This window comes from Taeniopygia guttata, chromosome 1A, assembly GCF_048771995.1.
Source record: "Taeniopygia guttata chromosome 1A, bTaeGut7.mat, whole genome shotgun sequence".
NCBI classification, from domain to species: Eukaryota; Metazoa; Chordata; class Aves; order Passeriformes; family Estrildidae; genus Taeniopygia; species Taeniopygia guttata.
This window is the reverse complement of record NC_133025.1, coordinates 42859837-42882615: the sequence shown is the minus strand read 5'-3', so window position 1 is coordinate 42882615 and position 22779 is coordinate 42859837. Positions and strand designations below refer to the sequence as shown.

General features: G+C 39.0%; 1 long non-coding RNA gene across 4 annotated transcripts in view; it reads left to right on the top strand.

Annotated features, from left to right (window-relative positions):
• The window catches only part of LOC115492382 (uncharacterized), a 156000-nt gene that overhangs the window by 106419 nt on the left and 26802 nt on the right, over positions 1-22779 (top strand). For all 4 annotated transcript variants that reach the window (XR_012053479.1, XR_012053477.1, XR_012053476.1 and 1 more), the window contains exon 3: positions 6884-7023. This is a non-coding gene — a long non-coding RNA (uncharacterized lncRNA). The remainder of the gene's footprint in view (positions 1-6883; positions 7024-22779) is intronic.

Genomic DNA, 22779 nt, shown 5'->3' with positions numbered 1-22779 from the left:
TGTGATCTCATGATGTGATCACAGAATGAATAACAAAATGTTTAAAATTGGAATACCACACTCAACTGAGAGTTTGTCTGAGTCAGCCACCAGTTCTGATATTGTTCTGGACATCCATAAAGAAATTAAAGACTGGAACTGGAGCAATCCTGTCTTTTTCTGGATACAGAGCTAAGGAGAAATTTAACCTCAAAGACAGATTTCTGCACTGGGATGAAGTTTCCCTCAGCTTTGTGAGTGTTGTGCATCAGCAATTCAGTGTTGCTCTGTATCATATGTCTAGAGAGGACTTGGACTCAGTGTATTGGAGCCTTCATGGTTTTGGGATTATGTGACTTTGTGTTTTCTATCAGTTAATTGATAGAACTAATCAGTTTATTGATTTCTTGGATGTGTTTACAGTTTTCTTTTCACCTCTTTGATACATTTCATTTCCCATGAATGTTCCAAACTTCTTTCTGAATTGTTCAGTTAATACCTGGCTCGACATTTTCTCCAGTACCCACAGTTTACTTTCTAGCATATTTTAAAAAACCCCACAGTTACCCAATTTAATTATTTCATTTTACCTTCTTGCTTGTGGCTCTAGTTTTCCCCCGATTTCGGTGTATTTACCCTCCTTTTTCTTATGTTACAGTTATTGATTTGTGTTTTCTACATTATTTTGAAATTTAAACATTCTCTCTTTTCATTATAATTTTTGGCTGCAAACCTGCTGGTGTCTATTTGATACTGCAGTGCCATTTCATGTGGATACTCTGTGTCACCATGCTCTCACATTTTAGTGTCATGAGGCAGAAGGGCATTAAAAAATCCAAAATCTTCACTTAAAGTCTCTGGTATATCTCAGATATATATATTGATATCACATATTACTTAAGTACCATAAAAGCTGTCTGTTTTGCAGTATTACTAGTAACAGTCATGAATGGACTATTGATCCTTCATGCTTTAAGGTTTGAATTAGAGGGAATCAGGTGTTTGGGATTAAATATATGTGATGATCCTGCAGAATCAGAGACAAGGATTTGTCCTTCATTTCTATTCCCATTAATCTAGTCCAGCTGAAAGTTTACAAAACATGTACTGCACAGAGAAAAAGATCTATAAAAGGACTCATATGTATTATGTCCTTGAGTAAAAGAATTAGTAAGGTATTTTGAAACTGGTTTATTTTTGACGGTGTAGATTTCCATAATCTTTTGCCGCTCAATAACCTTTTACTCTTTTACAGTTTCATCTTAAAAATTTGTCCTTAGGAAACCCCAGGCAGGCCAGTATTCCTGAAGTAACTTTTCTTGTAATCATATAATTTCAAATGAATGCTCTTAGGGTAAGGTAATTCAGCAGGTGATTTTAACCCAGCACAGGAAGCCACATCCTACGTAAGGATCTCTTTGAAGGAGCCTAGTCAGGCTTGCAGTCGGCATGCAGTGCTGGGGCAGGCCCTCGGTACAAATGCAGTGATCAAAGCTGGACTGAACTGACCAGATTTTTCCCCATGACTGGGAATGTTTAATGTGAGGATAGTATCACATCCTTGTGACAACCATGTCCCTTTGTTGAGCCTTAATGTTTACAGTTCAACATTTGCCTCTGCCACTCCTCTAGATGCAGGTTAGATAAGTAGTTGCCCTTTGGTGTAGTTCCAAAGCCCTCTTTCAAAACACCGTATATATGTGGACTAAAAAAAAAAAAGATATTAGATTATCAGTATAAGCTTGATAAGCAAATTCCCCAAACCTAACCTTGTAAATGGTTAATGCAAAAATAAAGTAATGATTCTTAGGCAAGCCATGCTGAGTATCTTCATATAGAACAACTGGCCACTAAACTTCTGTGGTCAGCTTCTGGATTCTGTCCTGTACTATTCAATTGTTTTGCTTTTAACAATTAAGAATGGCAGATAAAGCAGCACCATTCAATATTTTGTTTAAGAATTTATTTTCTGAGTTCTGAACCATATCACATTGTACAAACATTGAAAATTGAATTATACAATGGAAAGTATGATCCGTAGCAAGCTATCTAAAAAATATTACTCAAGGAATCATGATTTTTCATCCCATATATTTGATGAGTACACAGCTGTAAGAATTAATGACTCCAGCACTTACAGGGAGTTAATGGATTTCTTTAGTTGTTCACACCCAAGTTACTGGCAAACTGTGCAAATTATGTAAAAAATTACCTGATTCAGTTCTAGGCACTGAACCATACACCTGAGCAATGGGCAATTTAAGTAAAATTTCTACTTCAGGAAAGCAACAAAATTCACTACTCTTATTAATCTTGATATGTTAATTTTATAAAGAAGAATGGCTTATGCATTAAAAAATGATACTTGAAAATTTTCCAATAGCATATTCTCCTGTAAGGAAATGCTGTTAAAATGACAGCAAAATCTTGGATTAAGACATATCCATACTTATATAAAACAGAATAAAAAATGGAGTAATTTAGATTTTTCTTAAATTAAAATAACACTTTAAAACCAGTACATAACCTTATGAATTATAACATTACAGCTAGGAAAAAAAAAAATGACAGAACAAAAGTTTATGGCTTTAGCAAACATTCCAATTACATGTGACGAGTTTTCTATAACATTATCTTTAAAGAAAATTCAAAATTTTCATTTTTTAAAATTCAGAACTGAAACATAGTACACCCCATGGAAATCTATTGCTCAGTTTTGACCATTTGCAATACCTTGCCTTCATGGATGTTGCTCTATTCACCAAAGTCCAGCTGCAACTGTTGCCCTTACAACTAACAGCCATGTTGTGTTTTGGCAAACTGACTTTCTCTGTTAAGTTTTCACACTTTTCACAAAGTTGTACGCTCACTGGTTCTAGTCAAACCCAAAAGGCACATTTCTTCTGCACTTCAAAATAAAAATATTGGCTGCATCTATGTGTCACTGAAAAAGAGAGGAAATGTTTCATGGGTAATGAATTCTCATGAGGTTGCCATAATGTTAATTCATGTGTTTTACTTCTCTGCGGCAGGGATCTCTGTTAGATTGCAGCAGTACTGGGGGCATCCCACAGCTATTGGAATAGTGCAAGAGTAGTAGCAACAATGTTCATTGCTGCTCTTGCTAGAAATAATAGATGAGGATACTGATAGCAGAACTGGAAAAAATTAGTACAGGAAGCATGCAAGCTGGTGTGAGAAAATGTCCTGACAAGTGCAAAATTGCAAGTTATGGAATATTTCTCTAAGGGAAGTGGTAGCACCTTCATTGCTTAAGATGCAAGAAGATGTAGAATGAAACAGGACAAGTTACTAAATATTAAACTGTAGGAAAAATTTAGATAAAGGGACTGAAAAATGTATTAAATCTTTCTATTGCTAAATTTTTCATAAGAATAATATAGAAGAGCATTAAATCTATATAATTATTTTCCATGCATTCTTTCAAATAAGACATATCTTCCTCCATGCCTCCCTGAAGTCACCTGCCCTGGCCCACACACCTTAATGAGTGTGGTCATAACCCACTAACTGCTGCTTCTGTGCTGCCAGTATTCATGGCGATTCAAAGTGGGAAATACATGCTGAAACAACTCTGTACCTAAGAGAATGATAGTTAGATTAATTCAGTTTATATATGTATAACAGGTGTAAGTTTAAATAACCACATTCAAAATTTTCTGTGTTTGCAGAATTCATGTGACTGTTAGGGTACAAAATGTCCCAGATTGCATTTACAGACCATATCACCTGAGGTCAGTCTAGGCAAGGCTATCCTAAATTTTCTCAGCAGATTGGAATTAATTTTGCTCTCTTCTTCCTGTGTCTGGAGTGACCAGCTCAGGCTTAGAGGGCAGTTAGTGGAACAAGATCTGGGAAATCCAGCAGAGATCAAGGAAGCTGGTCTAGGGAAGTTACAGCAAAGTAAGAGACTTGAAAATAGCTAGAATGTGTCTATATATTTCCAGTAGTCTGGGTTTGGGTTTGGGATGTGTCCAGGGAGGAAAAGGACACCAATGATCTGGTGTAAGTGGACACTGCTTCTGCCTGTCCCTCAGGAGCAGCAGGCTGGAGAGTGCCCATGAGAGCTTCCAGAGCAGGCAGTCTTCTGGCTGGAGAAGCAAAAGAAGGAAGGTTGCTACCCTAAGAAATCTCCTGTTTTCCTTTGGCCTAAACCGAGTCCACCTACTGCTGCTGTGGCCTATAACATAGCCCTAAATCTAGAATGGCCTGCTCACCTCGTGGTGAGCTGGCATCATTTCACATGGTGAAATGGTGTAACAAAAACTGGTAGCATATCCCAGCACTTCAATATGGAATACAGTATAAAAATGGCAGAATAGCAGACTACTCAGAGACAAAATCCATAGTGATTATTGAGTACTAAAACCTTTTCCTTGGAATTAAATTATCTGACATAATATTTACCTCTTAGGGAAATATTTACCTCTTAGGGAAGGATCTGATAAGAATGCACATTTGAATTTTATTGTATTCTGATAGCTTTCTCGGTTGATTTGCAGAAAACAGTTGTACTCCACCCTGCAGTACCATATACAAGGAAATAGCAGCTTTAATGAACAATGAGGAATGTCCTTTGTGACCTTGTTCAGTAGAGCCTTGTTTAAAAGTATAAAAGATTGTTGAATTATGACAGATTAATCTTCATGGATCTCTCAACTTTCTACTTCCAAATTCTACAAATGTAGTGTAAAGTGTAGTCTTCTTATTCATGCAAAGAGAATTTCAGCTCAAATTCTTCTATAGGAATTCAATATTTATTATCAATTTGTTATTACACTTGATCTCTGTCAAACACAGCTGGGTGAGGTTTATCCCATATTTATTAGCAAAACATACATAATGAAAAAGTAAGGTCCATTGTTCTCTTATTTTCAGGGTAACCATTTTTCATTACTTAATGCCTTTAAGTATTGAACTTCAAAGGCCATTACTGCTGTAAATATTCAAATCCTAAATAGTTTTCATAGAAAGATGGGCAGAGATCTGGAAGCAAAATGAGATTGTTTACTCTACTAGGAAAATGTCCTGTTCACAAGAACCAGTTTTCAGGAGCTGGCCAGTGAGGCCCTCTTCACTGAGCAAAGGCAGTAGATCCAAATCAGCAGCATTCCATTTTCTCATATATGCTTGTTAGCTTTATTCAGCTTTCCTCATGTACCTATGTTTGCTAGTCTGGTTTTCACTTTAGTTTCTGAAAGTATTGGATAGAATATATGACCAGAGATTTAGGAGGCTTGAAAATGTCTTTTAGAGTCATGAATATCAGTGCTCCCATATATCTCTTCTGGCCTTATATATTCTGTTTCTTACAAATGCTTTTATGGAAGCAGTGCCCCTTCTCATGTACTCTCATCTGCCTCTGACCTATTTGACACACTTCAGTAAAGGATTTGATCTCAGTAAAGTACTGAGATATTGCTGCTGGAGGCGACAGATATTTTATGAGTTCTAAATTCAGGAATATTATCACCAGGCATTGTACTAAACCAGAAAGCAGCCATTAAGCTTTCTATCACTTAATGCAGTGTTTGAAGTAAGTCATATGCTGATATCCCTGGAATGGTGTCAGATTAAATCTCCTGGACCCTGAGTCACTGGTCTATTTTATTGGACAGCTTCTCTACAGCTATTAGTGTGTTTCATGTGCAGTGGTTGGTGTTCTGCATCCTGCTGCCTACATCAGGCTGTTGACTCTCAGCAATTTTGTGTTTGTGACCTAATGGTTTATTTTTAGGTCTGCTTGCACTACTGTAGTGATCTCTGACTTTTCTTGGAATCTATTTAGCTCCTAAAATACTACTGACCAATCAGTAACTCCTTGCTTTCATGCCAAACTTTTGTTGAATTCACTTAGATGATAAATTTAATAATTCTGAAGCTTTATAGTGAACATTGATGACCTCTGAGTGTACATGGCTATAAATATATATATATATATATATATATATATATATATACATATTGCCTTATACTCTATGTTATGAAGCATTTACTGACCTTTTCATTAGAAAAAGTTTTAATGCTTTTATTGTTTATGACAGGCTTTGAATTCAGAAGGGAGAGGGCTTTGAGCTAGAGATGTGTCTTTTCTTGCTCCCGTGCAATTCCAGAGAAGTTTAGCAGAGCTATGAGCTGCTAGAAATCACTGTTTCTTGTCTCATTCTTATGTTCTTCAGAGAAATGTTAGTATCCTGCACAAAAGAAGTGCACATAAACATTCTAAATGGCTGGGTTAAAAAATACCACCAAAGGAAAAGCAGCAGAAGCAACAGCTGCCTGGAAACCAAAGGCTGACAGCCCTCAGGAAGATAACTAGAAACAGACCATCTTATGAAAATAATTTTTCTGCCCCTCAGAAACCCAGCTGAAAAGATTCAACATTGGCTATAACAGTCTGTTCCTATAGTTTGAGACAATGACTTCCCAGTTTTTGCCAAGTGCATAGGACAGTGAAGATATCTGCAATGTTTTATGGATTACACTGGTGTTATCCTGTCTGTCTGAATTTTTTATTCATGGTGACCTGCAGCCCAGCCACGGTCTAGACAGTAATCCAGCCTGCCTGCTCCCCTTGACTGCCAGTCCCTGTAGGCAGCCCATTGCCAGGTATCTGCCTCTTTCCTTTGGTACTTAATTGTGCCTGTCCCCGTGTGCTGTGAAATGGAAGTCATTCTTCCTGCATATGCTCTGCTGTGATCCTGGTGTAAATATGGATGGGCACACAAAACTTTCCTAAGATCCCAGAGGAAGCCTGAACAAGATGAGTTGTGGTCAGCAGTATAACAAACCTCACTCACCTCAGGAAGTCGTGGCAGTCCACATATTTGTATGATGAATAGTTACTAGTATAAAACTAAAATCACTTTTGTGTGTTTTCCAGCTGACCGCAAGACTCCTGCCCATCTGGCTTCATAGTGGCTCAGATGAAAAGAAGAAATGAAAATCTCTTTACACAGAGGTGTGGGGAAAATTGCCTTATCGTGGTGTTTATGAAACTAAACAGATCCATGGGTGTAAGGGGTAAGTAGCACATCCTTCTCTGCACCTTTCAGTGGCCCTCTGCAGAAGTGAAGTAGGTGGCTAAAAAGATGCATTTGCTACTTTCCTACCAGTCCACATATGATTTGGTGAATGCTGCCCTTCATATACGCCTCAATAAGATGGACCAAATACTCTTCAGCAGGCCTCCAAAGGCATCTTGCTCTCTTTGCTGATTGAATATGGAACCTAATCCAGTTTTCTGAAGGTGGGTTGGATGGTATGCCTCATTTCACTTTTAGGATGTAATTGTTCCTGCCAGGATTAACTTGAAGCAAAGGGAACTGCAAGTACTGTCAAGGAGGAAGTGAGACAATGGCATGGAGATAAGGCATCTTTGGGTCTAACATCAAAAAGTTAAACAATGGTCAACCAATTGACTAGGAGAATGTTAATTTTAGGTGCCAAGCAGGGCTGCATAGTCCATTTGCTAAGGCTAAGGTTCAAACTGAAACATTAATTGATTCAATTTAGAAAGTCTGAAGTAAAGTAATGTAAAGGTAGAGCTTGGGTGGCTGCATCTTCATACAGTACAGGTGGTCAAAAGACAACAGTGTGTCCACAACCATGCTGTTCCAAGGGAAATGAGAAATAACAAAATGAAGAAAAGTACTAAGCTTCCACTTTTTTTTTGGTTTTGGTTTTTTTTTTTGTTTGTTTTTTTTTTTTTTTTTTGTTGTTGTTCCTGCTTACTGTGGCCTTAGAACTATTAATCAGTTTCTCTGTGAGAAACTGAGTTGTTTAAATCTGCAGCCCGTGGTCACATCTGGGGGCAGTGTTTTCTGAAAGGGGCAAAGGGTCTGTGATGTGGGGAGGAGCAGTAAATTCCCAGGTCACTGGTGGAAGCAGGGGTTTGTTGGTTTGTTTAGTTGGTGGGACTTCTGTTGAGAGAGCGTGCCCATCCCATCTGGCTTGTGAGCACGGTGGAGGACTGTGTAGGTCCCAGCAAGTCAGTGCTGCATGTGGAGGCCAGGGAGGAGGGCATGTGAGTCTGGGGAGTTTTTGGTGTGGCAGAGGAGTGGCTCCAGTTCCCATATTTTCTCCATGTGCTAGTCTGCTGCTGGCTGGGACAACGAAAGGAAAATTTCTGATTTGTGGCAAGCACAGCTGGCTCTGCCACATCAGTCAGGCAGAAAAAAGGGGAAGATTTCATCAAAGATTGTAATATATTCACCCAGAGATCCAGTCTAAAGTGCTGGTTGCCACAGTTAAAGATGTGAAGGAAGCTTAGCCTGTCATCTCTCAAGGATGTGCACAGAAGGAAGGGAAAGGCAGAGTTCACCCTGAGGCCAGGATACCCTGTGACACCCTTAGTCCTATAGATGAAGTGATTGAGGACTTTTTTAGGGTTGAAAAATATGAGTGTATCTCTGATGGCAGTATACATTGAGAAGAGGAGAATATTGCATACAGTACAGTTTATTCCTCCTTTTCATTGATCAGAACAGAAAAATTTAAGAAATTGTATTAAGCCAGCTCTGTTAACAGGGAATTTATTCAAGATTGCAAACAGAGGAAATGAGAACCTAGGAGATGTCAAAACAATCACTTCCTCTGAAGCTGTAATCAATCCCTTCCTTGCATGTTCGTGTTGTGATACAGTTCTTCAGTTGCATAGCACTATGGTCTTTGTCTACAGGATTCACTGCACTGCACAATCAGTACAATGCATAAGAGCTATTAACAAACAAAAAAGAGATAAGTCTAAAAATGTATTCCAGCAGAGCTAGTTGGTTTCTATCCAAACAATCAGTACTAGTCTCCAAATAAAAATATCTTCATCCATCAAGAAACCCTTGGGATTAAAAAATCCACCTAGTTAAACAGAAAAATAAAATGTAAATATGTCCACAAAGTCTTGTTGCTGAAATATGTATCACTTTACTAAATAAAACCGACATTCTGTGATATTGGAGAAGTGATTAAGAGCCCAAAGTGTATTCTTCCAGTGGAAAAAGCTATATATAAAAGAAAAGGAAACAAAAGAACTTTCAGTTCATTTGTCCCTATTCATGGTTTATGTGACAAATAACTACAAGCTCAGATGTTCCAGAACCGCAGGTTTTTTAAGTCACCTTTAACATTTTTTGTATTTGGTAAGGTTGCCTCTAAAGTGCCCTAACCCAGAGTTTTTTAACATGTGCCCAAGGGAGTATTTATTTGTGGGTTCATTGGTCACATCCTATGGCTGCCATTGCCAGTTGCTGAGGTAGTTTACAAGAAGTATAAATACTTTCCAAATATTGTTTCTCCTTGTAAACAATTTCAAATGAAAGGGGTCAAGGCTGACATCATCAGGTGCTGAAGCTGTGAAGAGAGGCAGAGTACAGTTCAAGAGGCACCCTGTCTATCAATGTGCGGCTCTCATCACCAAAGTCCTTAACACTTTTTGCCTAGGTCTGTATAGCTGTATCCAAGAGAAATTTCTACTCCCGTAGCCACCTTCTGTACGAGATTAAAACTTAGACAGGTATGCTTTCATATTTCTCCTCATTCTTCTCTTCTCCCCATTTCCTCCTACACAATCTTCTCCCTGCAGCAAGGAAGCCAGGGCTGGGCAGCAGGTGTAGAACAGCAGGGCTGTGGCCAGGGACAGCTGTGCACCACTAAGGGCAGAGACAGCACGGCCCCTGCAGCAGCAATTCATCCACAGGAACCGTCCTCCCTGCAAAAGTGAAAGGGGGAGGTTCCTCAAGGGAAAGAACAAAACTTATTTTCCTCCAGGAAAATAGAGACAGACAGGTAGATTCCTGTAGCCAGTCTGAAAAGATGTTGCCAAGAAAAGCAAAAGCACCCATGCAAATACCTCTCTCAGCAAGGCAAAAGGCTCCAATTTGCAAAAAGATATTATTTTCTGTGACATAGTATTTTAATTTTTTTTTTTGCCTTGTGTGCCTTCCCAGATGATCTTTTTTCCTCAAACACGACCTTGCCAGGAGATAGAAATCACATTTTCCAGCCATCTTCTTTCCATCCATAGCTTCAAGTATTTCTGGCTGAGGCTCTGGGGTGTTTTATCTGGTGGAGGTATGAAGTCCCTGTGCAGCCCAAGAAGAGCTCAGCTCTGCTAGAGAGCTCCAAAAAGACCCAGTATTCAGTGATCTCTCCAATTGACAGACCGGAGAGAGAGAAATGGTGAGAATAGCAGGCAGTCTACTGGACTGTAACCCCTGGTCTCACATGCTGCTGTGCAGCATGTCCTGCAGTCATCCTCCTGCATCCTGGGTCTCACTGTGCCTCTCCTCTTCTATGGGACATGCTAGTTTTACTCTGGCCTTGCACTGTCTCACTCTGTAGAAAACAACTCTCCCTTTTTGTTGGGTTAGGATGCTGCAATGGCCCAGAAATGATAGCGCCACGGGAAGGGGAAACCAGAGTCAAGAGGAGTGGGGGGATGTTCTTGGAATGGCAATAGTAACTGCTAACATGCCATCAGAGACAATGTGGCTGAAATTATTTGGTGCATCCTAAAGCAACAGTTCTGCTCATGCATGCTGCCCTTCTCTATGTCCTTCTCTCTCTTTCCTCCCTGCTATCACAGCTACAACACCAACCTTCTGCTCCTCAGCTTCACCTCTTGTTTCACTCCATGCAAGCCAGTTCAATCCAGAAGAATGTTCTACACTTTACTTGTTTTATAACCATAGGAAAGTTGTTACACGGTTTATATTTTTCTTGAAAATTGATGCTTTGTTTCATGTATTTTTAAGATCTACTGAGTATTTTTGTCACTTTTTAATATTTTAAACCTTTGCACTTTTTAAACATATAATGTAAAAGCTAAAACTCGCTGTTGGATGAGATCTAGTACAAGATCTTCAGGACTGGCCCAGAAATTCTTCCTGTTGCTCAGCTCTCATCTTGGCAACCTCTTTTGGACCCCAATGGGACGTGAGTCTTTGTCTTTCCCCTAACCTTAAACTTAACTCTAATGCTAACTGCAGCCAAGACCTGAGCTTTACATAAGGACCTCCAGCCTTGGCCTTTTCTCTGCCCAAACTTTCCATACGCATATCTTTTGTAGGTCCCTGCTCAAACTGGACCCTTAGGCTTTGTCTCACAGATTGCATTGGCTGTAACCCTGAAAGTGGCAATGCTTTTACTCAACATCACTCATCCCATCAACAAAATGAAAAGGGGAAAATTATTTGTGGTGCCCAGACTTACCTGTAGCAGCTTCTTGCAACTCCACATCAACTGCATCACAAAACTAACACCAGAGAAACCTAGCTGTAGCTAAAACAAGCAAAAAAATAATTTCCCTAGGCCTCTCCTTTGCAGCCATACTCAGATTTTTGGAGTTAGGGGAATAACAAAGCCTATTAATCCAGTTAAGAAGTACTGAAAAGGGGTTTTCAAGAGCGAGTTTGTGCACGAAAGGTATACTTCCCTGAGAAGTCTGATCACTCGTTGGGGTAGATTTATTATCAAGGTTAACAAAGATGCAAAGCCAAGGCATCCAGTTGTGGTGAGGCTGTAAATGGCCTGCAGAGACAAGATTTGGGAAATGAAAAGAATTTTCCACTGATCCCTTGTTCACTTGGCCAGAGTGGAGATCCTTCAGAAATGCCCAATCCACCCCTAGGATTAGAGTTGAGGCAGCAGAGAAACAAAGCATAGGAGTCCAGCTGTGGGCAGTAGTCCAAAGACTCTTAAGGGAGACCTAAGGCTGCAAGAGGAATTTCCTCAAAAGAAGTTTTTCATCCAGGCCACAGCTGTCCTTTGTTGTCTCATTTTCCTAGGACTTCTTCTTGTAGGATATCATGTTTATTTCCATGAAAACACTTGCTGAGAACTACGAAGAGCAGATGTGTCATGATGCCTCGTTATGTGCAAACTGAAAACAAAATTGCAAACCATTCTATAGAAAATGCTCTCCAGTTGGAAAATAAAAGTTGAAAAGAAATTTCATGTAACATTATGGAATACAAACTGTGTATTAAAGGGGCCTTTTGAATTTGAAATCAAGTATGTAAGAGGTAACAGAACATAAGACTCATAACACAGGAGCTAGTGTGAATTCTTAATGAATTAGGATTCTTAATGACTTGTAAGAGAGGAATGGAAGGAGTATGAGGTTTCAATTGCAATCTTGAGCACAGCAAGTAATTTAAAAGTAAGCAGTGACTTTGTGGGAGTCATCTATGAATACACATGCTGGTGGTAATTCAAGAAAATCCCCAGAATATGAAATTGAAGGAAGTAAGCCTAGTCTAAAAGCACCTATCCTAGCTCAGAGTGAACTGTAGAAATAAATAACAGAACTGGTAATTTTTTACTGCTTCTGTAAAAACCCCGCATCTAAGAATTGAAAAGAAACTTACTCAGAATTGAGAAATTCTCAGATTTTTGGAACTTAAAGTTTCAAATCCAGATTTTGTGTTCTGGACCCAGTTAGGTTGGTTAGTTTTGTCTTCAGATTCATAATGCCTGATGAATACACTGAAAAATAACCTTCTTTCTCTACTACATTTTTCTGAGGACAATAACCCTGAAATATATCTCTTGATATCAGTTAGTTCTTCCTTTATACTGATAAAATTAGCTAACACCTCGTAGGGGCTTCATAAGCATGGCAATGTTTTCCTAATGTAGCTGAGGCAGGAGCCATGTGCATCTCACTGCTGTAACAGTGCTATTCACATTCTGTAAATGTACCCCAAACTGAATTGCTCTCTATTGTTGTACTGTAGCAATGAAGAGATGATGGTGTTTTTCTATCATTTCTATTTTCTGTTAGGATCTCTATTATGTGCAGCTGCTGCAAGCTGCAGCCCCCCCTTTCATCCCTGAGTATCATTTGCCTTCTCTGCATTACATATTAAGAGGGGACAGATATTCAAAGGGGGGATGAGCACCAGCTCACGTGGCAGCCCATGTGTACAAAGAGATGGCAACCTGGATACAGAGCAGCATCCTAACCAGCTTCCCCAGCAACAGGAGGTCATAAACAAAAGACTTGGATCATGTGATGAAGCTGATTAGGGTGTCACACAGAAAACAAACAAGGAAAGTTTTTGTGGAGTGTGGAATGGTATTCAATAGTCTGTTAGGGTGACCAGAAAGAACTAGATTTTATTCAGTAGTATTTGAAAAAGGAAAATGTCTGTGTATGTGTATTGACCTGAGTGTTCTAGAGCATAAATCAGGAGCGAAGGGACAAGGGCAGAGAAAGGCTCTAGCACTCCTTTGAGAAATGGTGAAGCTGGGGCAGAGACACTGGCACAGGAATATCCAAGGGGTGATTAAAATTGAATTGTTTTGCAAGATAGCAGTTCTGATCTTCAAGTGGTAAACTCATTTAGCTTTATACATCTCAAATCTTGTGTCTTTCCAACAAGGCTATACAAATTTCATGTCCACTCAATTTTTAACTGAACTACAGCAGATAGACCTTGATAATTTTTATTTCTTGCTTAGTTTTTAGGCATTAGGGTAATGTGTTTCCTTCAGAGAGGCAGGTGCATCATCTGATCACCACTCTTATTCACTGTGGATGCTGTGTTATATCCAAATCTCCAGCTTTGAGTTGTGGCAAACCAAAGACTGAATTTTTTCATTTCAGCCAGCCTGCAAATCTGGTTTGTTGTCCTTATACAGCTGACCTGAAGCATGAGGTGCTGCTCTCCAGGTCTCATCTGTACCTAGAAGAAAAGAGGCCCGTCTCTCCGCCCCTCACTTTCCACTTCACTTTCAGCAATCCCAAACAAACCTCTAGTGTAATAAATAATTTCAAATCTGTTCTTTGTCTCAGAGAAGAAAAAAAACAAAAAGAACAAAACTCATAAATGCTCCTTATGCAGACTCACTAATTTTCGTATCCAGTGAAGAACTTGTTTTGAGATCCAAATGGATTAAGTGCTCTTTGGTCTTTTTCTCCTGTTGTTCTAAGTGACATAGCATCTTCCTTTATATATAGCAATGGATTGACGCATATCTAGGATTAACAGGAAGAGGTTAGCTTTAATTCCAAAAGTAAACAATAGACTTGTTTATCAGCACTAAAGACTGAAAGCCATTCACTGTTCTTCATGGTATTAAGCCTTTACCACGTCAAGCACTAATGATTTTGAATAGGGCAGTTTTCCCTTGCACAGTAGGCACTGTGAGCTGCTCTATCTGGTCTCCACTGCAACTAACATTGAAATAATGGCGTGTAACATTTTCGTCACATAGGGAAGAAACGCAGTAGATTTTCAGAAAGATATTTCTGGTGTGCAGATGAATTATTTATGTATCTTAACTGTAGATCTGTCTGATAATTCTGTCATTAAATGCTATTTCACCCTCTCCTTCTGTCCTATGCCAAAACGGCAAGCCCCCTGAAATTAAATTGCTATTTTTAAATTCTAGAGCATTAGTTTATTTGTACTTTCACATGTCTTTTAATAAAGCATGTTAAAAACCCTGAAATTGTCTTCACAGTTTGATCAAAATGTGTATTTAACACACAATCTGTCTCATTAATGGCAGAACACTGAACTTTAACATCAAGAGGTATATGTGTATATGTATTCTATCCAGAAAAATCCTTGAAATTGTCTTCAAACTTGGAGCCTATTTCTCCGCATTCAATGCTGTGTTAAGTCACAGCACCTGCCCTTTGTGTTCCTGTAGTATACTTCCAATATATATGGATGCTGAGTAACTAGGAAGATGTACTCACAACTGATATGCAAGCATCAACAAGCTAAGAAAATTCAACTATTTCTGAATATTCTGCTTAATTCTCCATCAGTTTTAATGTTATAACACTACATCTGAGGTCATAAAATTGTCACAAATAGCTGCAATTAAGAATTTACATTTTCTAAACTGAAAGTGCAGTCCTAAAATTCCTTATAAATCTATGCAATGTGCAGCTTTTCTTAACCTTATCTTGTCAATCAGTTTCCACACCCACATCTGGTTACTGCTATTATATCTCTGATAGTGCATTATTTAGTTGCAATACAGCAACAGAAACTTTTTCAGTTAGAAATGTTTAATGTACAGGCTACTAGATTTTTCACAGTTACTTTGCCAATGCTAGCAGTGGCATGCATTGCTTTTCTTGTTAAAGGAATATCAGTATAAATTGAAAAATAGATGAGTAAAAGATAAATTAAATATTGTATTTATGGAGATAATATGATCTGGGGTATCTAGAAATGTCTCTAACCATACACACACACACACACACACACACACACACACATTACTTGTGTGTGGAATATCAAATGATAAATTGTGAAATCCTAAGTGTAATTTCTTTGCCTTTTCATTTGGTTTTGTGGTAGTGCAGACTAGTGCTTTATCTCCACACTCCTATGCCTGTTCAATATCTGGCATGCACAGCTGTTCCTGTGCTTCTCGCATATGTGCTTTCGTTATTTTGACCCATTTAACATGAGTGGTGAGGGAAAAGTGAGTGGCATGTTTGTACATACGCATTTGGATTACATGCCTTCCTCTGTGTGTGTATCTCAGGGCATGTATGGCTGTGTGTGATGGCTGAGAGCAGAGATCACACATGCAACCATGTAATTTTACATTAGGAATGAATATATACTTCTAGGTTTATTTTTTTTAGACAAGGTGTTTGGGCATGTTGTGTTTAGAATGGACTCACCTGGCATTAATTTTCTGCAGCTAATTCTCTTCAGTTTCTCATTTAAATGTACCCCATTTGCTGTGACCTCTCTTACATAATAATGTACAGCAGAGCGCCACAACATGCTCCCATGATGCCAGTATTATCTGAACTTTACATGACTACCTGTCTTAAATTTTACCAGCCTTTTCCCTGATTGAAATGTATTTAATGGTATCTTCCTTATCTACAGTTTGTTTCACAGTAATTTAGGATGTGTTTCATAGTGCAGTTTTAAATGCAATATGCCAGACAACTGTTGTTTCCTATTAATCATCTTAGCTGAAATAATAGAAGCACTTTTAATTTTGTATGCCAACTGTTCTTTTAAAAGATAAATATATTCTGTGCCCTTCTGTTCCTTTTAGTGAAGAAAAAAAGATGAAAGTATTGTGACTATTAGAGACTTTGGGTCATCTTACAGAAATGCTACTGTTTTGCAGAACATAATGAGACATGTTATTTTCCATGGATTGCAAGGAACTTAAAAGGAAACATAAGTCACCCAGGTATGCTGTGACTCTGAAAATGAAGCATAATGCTTGATGGCAGCTGATGGCAGAACTGTTTATTTAAAGTAAAACATTTTAAAATTCATTTTCATTTTAGCTGTGCTCATCTTATTTATTTAGGAAATGGGAAAAGGGGGAATTTTGTTTATTAAAAAAATAGTTTTCCAAAATTTTAGGTTTGTATTATGACTCATCATGTTAATGACAACTGGGGCATTATACACACTTTGGGGTAGAGCCACTTGAATTTAAAGTATTTAAGTCTGTGATCTCACTATTGTCATGGGATCTTTCAGAAATATAAAAGGCAAAGAGAGAGAGCCCATTGATTCAATGGGCTTGATTCATTGCTTTGGACACAGAAATGGAAAACTGCTAACTCCGAGGAAAATAACTACAATTAACTGCATAACTAATATTTTGTCTAAGATTAGTATTTCTGGAGGAAAAATGTGCAGAGCCTTTTGGTGTCTCTGAATTTCTGATGGCAGCTCTTTTATGGCCCAGCAGCTGGCTGCCTTTTTTAGAGATGTCATGGATGCTAGAGATTCAACTTAATCCCTGTTCGAAGTTTTCTTCCCGATCAAAGGCTGAATAGGTATTGTGCTTCCTACCTTACTAAATGGTTGCTGAGATTATCCTCTGTCACTTGCTGCTTATTATCACTGTATCCCCAAAGAACTATCCTCTCTGATGCAGTGCTTTTTAGAAGTGTTATTTCATCACTGAAAAGATGGATTCCAAATGAAAAGGTACTCTCCACAGAAATAACATTTCATCTCAGGAAGATAAAAGGAGCTGCCTGTGGCTAGGTCTGGATTGTGCTACTTTTCTTGCACTTCCCTATTGATTTTTGAGCTTCAGGCCTTCCTTTGGCTTAAAATGGGGGATAATGTGAATTCATAGAGTCTGCAACCATAGAAAGAACTGAGACAGTCTGAGATGAAGACCTATTTTTGGGGTAAAAGATGATATCTAGAGAGAATTAGGGGCCAGAGAGAAAGGAGAAAACAGGATGAAGAGCAAAACAGAAGGAAGGAATGTGAGCTCAAGCCTTAAAGGACTTGCTCAAGCTGTGGTCATACATGGCAAGCCTCTGTCCTATCCCACTGAAGCAATGCCATGAACAATCTGCCTTCTTGCCAGTTTAAAGTAACAACAATTTAGACTCTTAGATTCCAACAAAACTGTTTTGGCTTCTGTCCAGTCTGAGAAAAAATATCCTCCTGCAGTCAGACTTTTCAAGCACACACTGTTCATAGGGTTAAAGAGTGTTTTGGCCTTGTAGCAGCTCTGAGTCAACATGAAGAGCAAGGGAACTTCTGTGAAAGAAAGATGGACATAAAAACTCACAAGCTCATTAACTGGAACAGTTAATGAGCAATTGAACAAATGCTCAGCTGTTATGCACCCCTTCATTCACCTCTGCCCTGAGCTATGAATGTCCTAAACTGCAGCGAGGCCACCTCCCATATCAGTGCAGTTGTACCTACCCTGGGCTGCCAAATGGAACCAGGTAGGTCATCCTACTTTGTTCTACTGTAGTCCTTATAGTCCCTGGGGAGAAAAAAAAAAATCTGCTACTGAGAAATGACTTCTCTGCAATACTGTAAATAGCAAAAACCACTTAAGGCCTATTGGCAATATTTTGCTTTCCTTGAGACACGGGATGTCCCCCAGCCTTCCTGTCTCCCACCATCTTCCAACACCATCTTCCAACTGATGTTCACATCTGGCACAGTTAGGGTGACTTAGTCGTGTCTCTGGTGGGTTTATGAGGATTAGATTGTGTAAAAAACATGCTGAAAGATATTTTTTACTGGAAAAAAATGTGGGCAATAAATAACCCAATGCTTTCTGCTGGCTAGGTCTCCAGAGCTGCCTGGCTTCGACTTCTCAAAGGTCCCTAATATGCCCAACTTTTGAAGCTGACACATTCCTGATCTCTGAATTGATGGTTCCCCAACTACTTGGCTCATATCTCTGTTGATTTCACAGCAACTGGCAGTCTGGATAATTGAAATTTTTTCCCAAACCATTTTTTGAAAATTCCTTTTGTCAAAAATTTGGCATTTTTTAATGACGAAAGGGTTTTTTAGTACGCCATCCACATGTAAGATTTCTCTTGCTGAATGGGACATTTCTGACTAAGGGAAGAATGTGCTTCCATTGTAGTGCACAGTGCACTGGGGACATGTGCTGGGTCTCTCATCCTCTGAGCTGATATGTGAAAATGTGGAGCTGAAGCAAGACTCTCAGAGTCTGAGTTTTGACAGTTCTACAGTTACAGTCAAATATAGCTTTTACAGAGAAATTAATGATAGCCCTTTATTTAATGTATGTGTGCCTTATTGGTTTTCTCACTGCAGGTTAGCACAAAGGAGCTGTGATACAAGCATGAAATAGTCCATTGTACCAGGGCGTGTGTAACTCCAAGAAGAATATAGTCTGGGAAAACCAGGAAGCAGCATAAAGGCTTGAGGTCTGTTAGTCTGATGCTGAGAAGTTGGTGTTTCTGGACATCTTCTTACTTCATAGGAATTGTTACTAAAATGGTACAAATTAGAGACATCTCAGAAATACTTCAATCACTATCAAGTCCTAGATCTCCTCAACTAGGTAACTGCAAGATTTTTTTTCCCATTTGATGATCTAAATCAGCATTAAAAATATGTAAGACAGACTCCATAAACTGAGAAACAAAACCAAGTGTAAATTAAATAATGGGATAATTTAAAGCAAGAGATCTCTCTTAAAAACACACACAGTTGTTCAAAAATATTATCACTTTTGACAATCCTCATTATAAAGCAGTTCTAGCCTGGGTTGAATCCTGATTGGATTTCATGCTATAAAATACAAATATGAAGTGAGTCTCCACACAAAGAGTTTGGAATAGAAGTTTAAAATACTTCACCAGATAAAGACAGGCAGGAGGATTAATGGGGTGTCTTACTGATTTTGATCAGTAACGCACAGAGATCTTATCTCACACACCTACTAAACAGCTCAGAAAAGAAAGGAAAGAGGGGAGATTTGAGGGCCTTACTTGGAAGGGTAGCAGAGGGAAGACTTGTTTACTAACTGAGGAGGACAGCATTTGCGTCACAACCTTTATTCAATATTTTACTTTTTTCTTACTGTTCCATGCCCAGCTGTAAGCCTTATGCTCTGGTGATCACTCAAGCTCTGTTCTGAATTCTTAAAACAGTTCCTGACATAGTTTTGGCTCATACCAATTCCTCTGGCAATTCCTGAGCACAGGAGTCAAGCTAGGCCAGGAACTAGTCCCAGAAACTGTAGAGAAGTCCATGTTCTTTTGGAAGCTGAGAATGGACAGATGCACCCCATGCAGTTGGTCAGTGAGCGGTCCTGGGAGCACTGTAGCCTCTATTCACAACACAGCTCACTGTAACTGGCTCCAGTTACACTTGGAAATGGACCAGTGCTCTCTGTATTAGATCTCAGTGTGTCAAGCAAAGGACTCCTGTTAAGGCTCACTGCTTGTGAAATGCTGCTTTGAGGGACAGACCTTCTATCACATCTATAGGCTATGGCTGAAAAAGAGACAGAATTCAATTCTCCTGCCTCTTTAGTGTAAATTCTCACTTTCTTTCTGTTTCTTTCCCTTATAATTGACTGGAGAGCAGATGCAAAAATTATCTCAGCTGGTAAAGACGATGTAGGTGTTTTTCTGTTCTCCCTGGATAATTTAATTGATGATTCTCACAAATAAAACACGTGAAAGTGGAGGGGAGCAGAGGCCTTCTATCTTACCCTTTTCTAATTGTTACCAGTTCTTTTTGCACATACTTTAGGGCCTTAATCAACTGACTGTAGAGTCAGTCCCTACTTGCTTGTTCTCTTGCCTGTACAATTCTTAATTTTTTTTTCTTGTATGTTGGCTTATTTCAACAGAGGCTTCAGAAAATGAATTGCAGAACAGCTCTCTTTTGAACTGAGGTGAGTTGCTCAGGGGTTAGAATATTTCCTGCATGATAAGATTTGTGAATTCAAAGTGCCTTTGAAGTGCTACAACTATTTCATAGGTGTTGCGTTTTCCAAAAGCATGAGCATTCCCATAATCACCAGATACTAGTTGTGAGAAGAATTTTTTCTGCTGGGCTATAAACCATACACCAGGGTAGTAAAGCTGAATTTGTGTGTGATACAGGCTTTACGCTTTTTGTGTCATAAAACCACAGAAAAATTCAGGTAGGAATGTAATCCTCTAGTCCATCTCCCCATTCAGGGCCAACTTCCTAAGTTAGGTCAGCTTGCTCAGGGCCTTGTAGAGGAGAGTACTCTAGATCTCAAAGAAAGGAGAACCTGCTATTCTCAGGGCCCCTCATCCAGTGCTCCACTACCCTTATTGAAATGTCCCTTTCTGAAGTGTGTGATTATTCACTGCATTTTGTTCTTATATTGTGCACCTTTGAGAACTTCCCTCTATGATCCCTTTTAGGCAGTGGAGGACTGTTCTATGCCTTTTTTCTCCAGCTAAATAGTTCCAGTTCCTTTAGCTCCTCTCTTCTACAATTTAGACCCATTGAGCCATTATTCTCTCTTTGGCCCTCCAGAGAACTCTCTCTGGTTTGCCTCGTACAAAAGGGTCCCAAACCATACAGAATATTCCAGATACTAACTCATGAGTGATAAGTAAAAGGAAATAAACACAGCTATTCCATCTCAGGTGGACTTTGTGCTTGCCTTTACTCAGCATCATGACCTTCTGCCCAGTTCATTTCTCCAGACTTTGGCTCCTTTTGAATGGAGACCCTGCCTTCCAGAATGTCAGCAGCTTCCTCCAGTTTGGTGCCATCCATAAGGGTGCTAAAGGTGCCTTTCTTCACACCACTCAGGTGGCTGTTAGATATATTGCCCCAGAACTGAATCACAGAACACCCTCATCATTGGCCCCCAGCTGTGCTTTGCACCACTGAGTACAACCCTTCAAGCACAACAGTCTAGCAGCTCTTCCCACCAACCTTGTGCTCCATCCATCTCCTCAGCTCTGAGGACACTGTGAGATAATATGTCCAAAGCCTTATGGAAAGCAAGGTAAATTTACTGTTCTCCCCTTATCAAGTCTTTCATCACACATGGCAATGAGGCTGAACAAACACAATTTTCCTTTGGTAATTCTGTGCAGATTGTTTCCAATCATTTATTACCCTTCATGCACCAGGGAAAGGTTTCTACGAGCTGTGACTTATCATGCATCCACCTTCTGCAAAAAAAACCCTACCAAACTTCCTTGGAAACAACAGCAACTTGTTTCCAGCATCAGAGGCAGTGATTTTATTGTGTTAAAATGTTGACATAATTAAATTTCCACACGTCCAATGAGGAGAATAGCAATGTTGGGTATTTATTTTCAATCTTGATGGTTGTGTGTAATGTACAGTATTAAAAGGGTTACCAAGCAGGCTTTGTGCTGTTTCTCATTAGGGCAAATTCAGCATTCAGCTTTCAGGCTTAAAGGCTATCTCATATCATATGTATACTGCCACATATGTAATTTGTTGGGTAGGACTGGTTACATTGTGGAGATGGCATAAAAATTCCTAACAATCTTTCCTGCACATAATAGCTTTCCAGAAGACAGAACATAATGCTGCCCATGCACGTTAAATCTTTGGATGAGCTAATATGAAATACTTCTGCTGTTCTAATTTCCTCTTGTGTGTATTTTTTCCTGGCTCAGACTCAGTGACCTAATTCTTTTCTTCATTCTGTTCAGAGTTTTTGATTTTTTCCAAGCTACTCATATTGGATTCTTCTCCAGTGGAAACTGTGCCTTTATTTCTGTTTTGTATTAGTATATTATTTCTATTTTGTATTGCATAGTTGCACTGACTGCCCTGTTGCTCCTCCGTCTCCAGATCTGAGGGTAGATACTAATAATTGTATAATGGTACCTCCCAAAAATGGTGACCAGGACATCCTAGTGGATATAGTTCTTGTCCTCTAGTGAATTATTCCACGTCCACAGAAAGATCTTGTAGACTTTACATTGAAAATATAACTTTTAAAAAGTAGCACCTAAAAGAAAGTTTGCTTTCCTAGTCTCTTGACTGGAAAGATGAACCAGTCAGTGTTTATCTATCTTGCTGTTGAAAGCTACATGAAGATTTGTTCAAAACCCTTTTTCACAAGTTCTGTATGGTTCTATATTTAACTAAACAAAACACACAAACTAAAGGCTCCTTCATTTTCACAATTGTGAAATCCTCATGCCTGTATATACATGTCTCCCAGCTAGACTGAGACATGCTTAGGCTGGTTCAAAGGCATTCTGTAGAGAGCAGACCCAGCAGTTTCCCTGTCTTTGATTCTGACTCAAGTGCACTTTTTTCATTCCAGTGCATAGAGGAGGTTGACAAAAGGACACCCTTCACCCTTGCTTTTTTTTTTCTATTTCACTCAGTAGCATTTCTAGACATCTATTTGTTTTTTGTGTTGTGTTTCTCAGTAGTTAGTATGTTGTGGTTCCTTAGGGCTACCTTAATAAATATCTGCTTTCAGACTCAGACTTTTTATTGTAAGGGGATTTTGTGCATTTGCAAAATAAACTCCATGGCACCACTCATA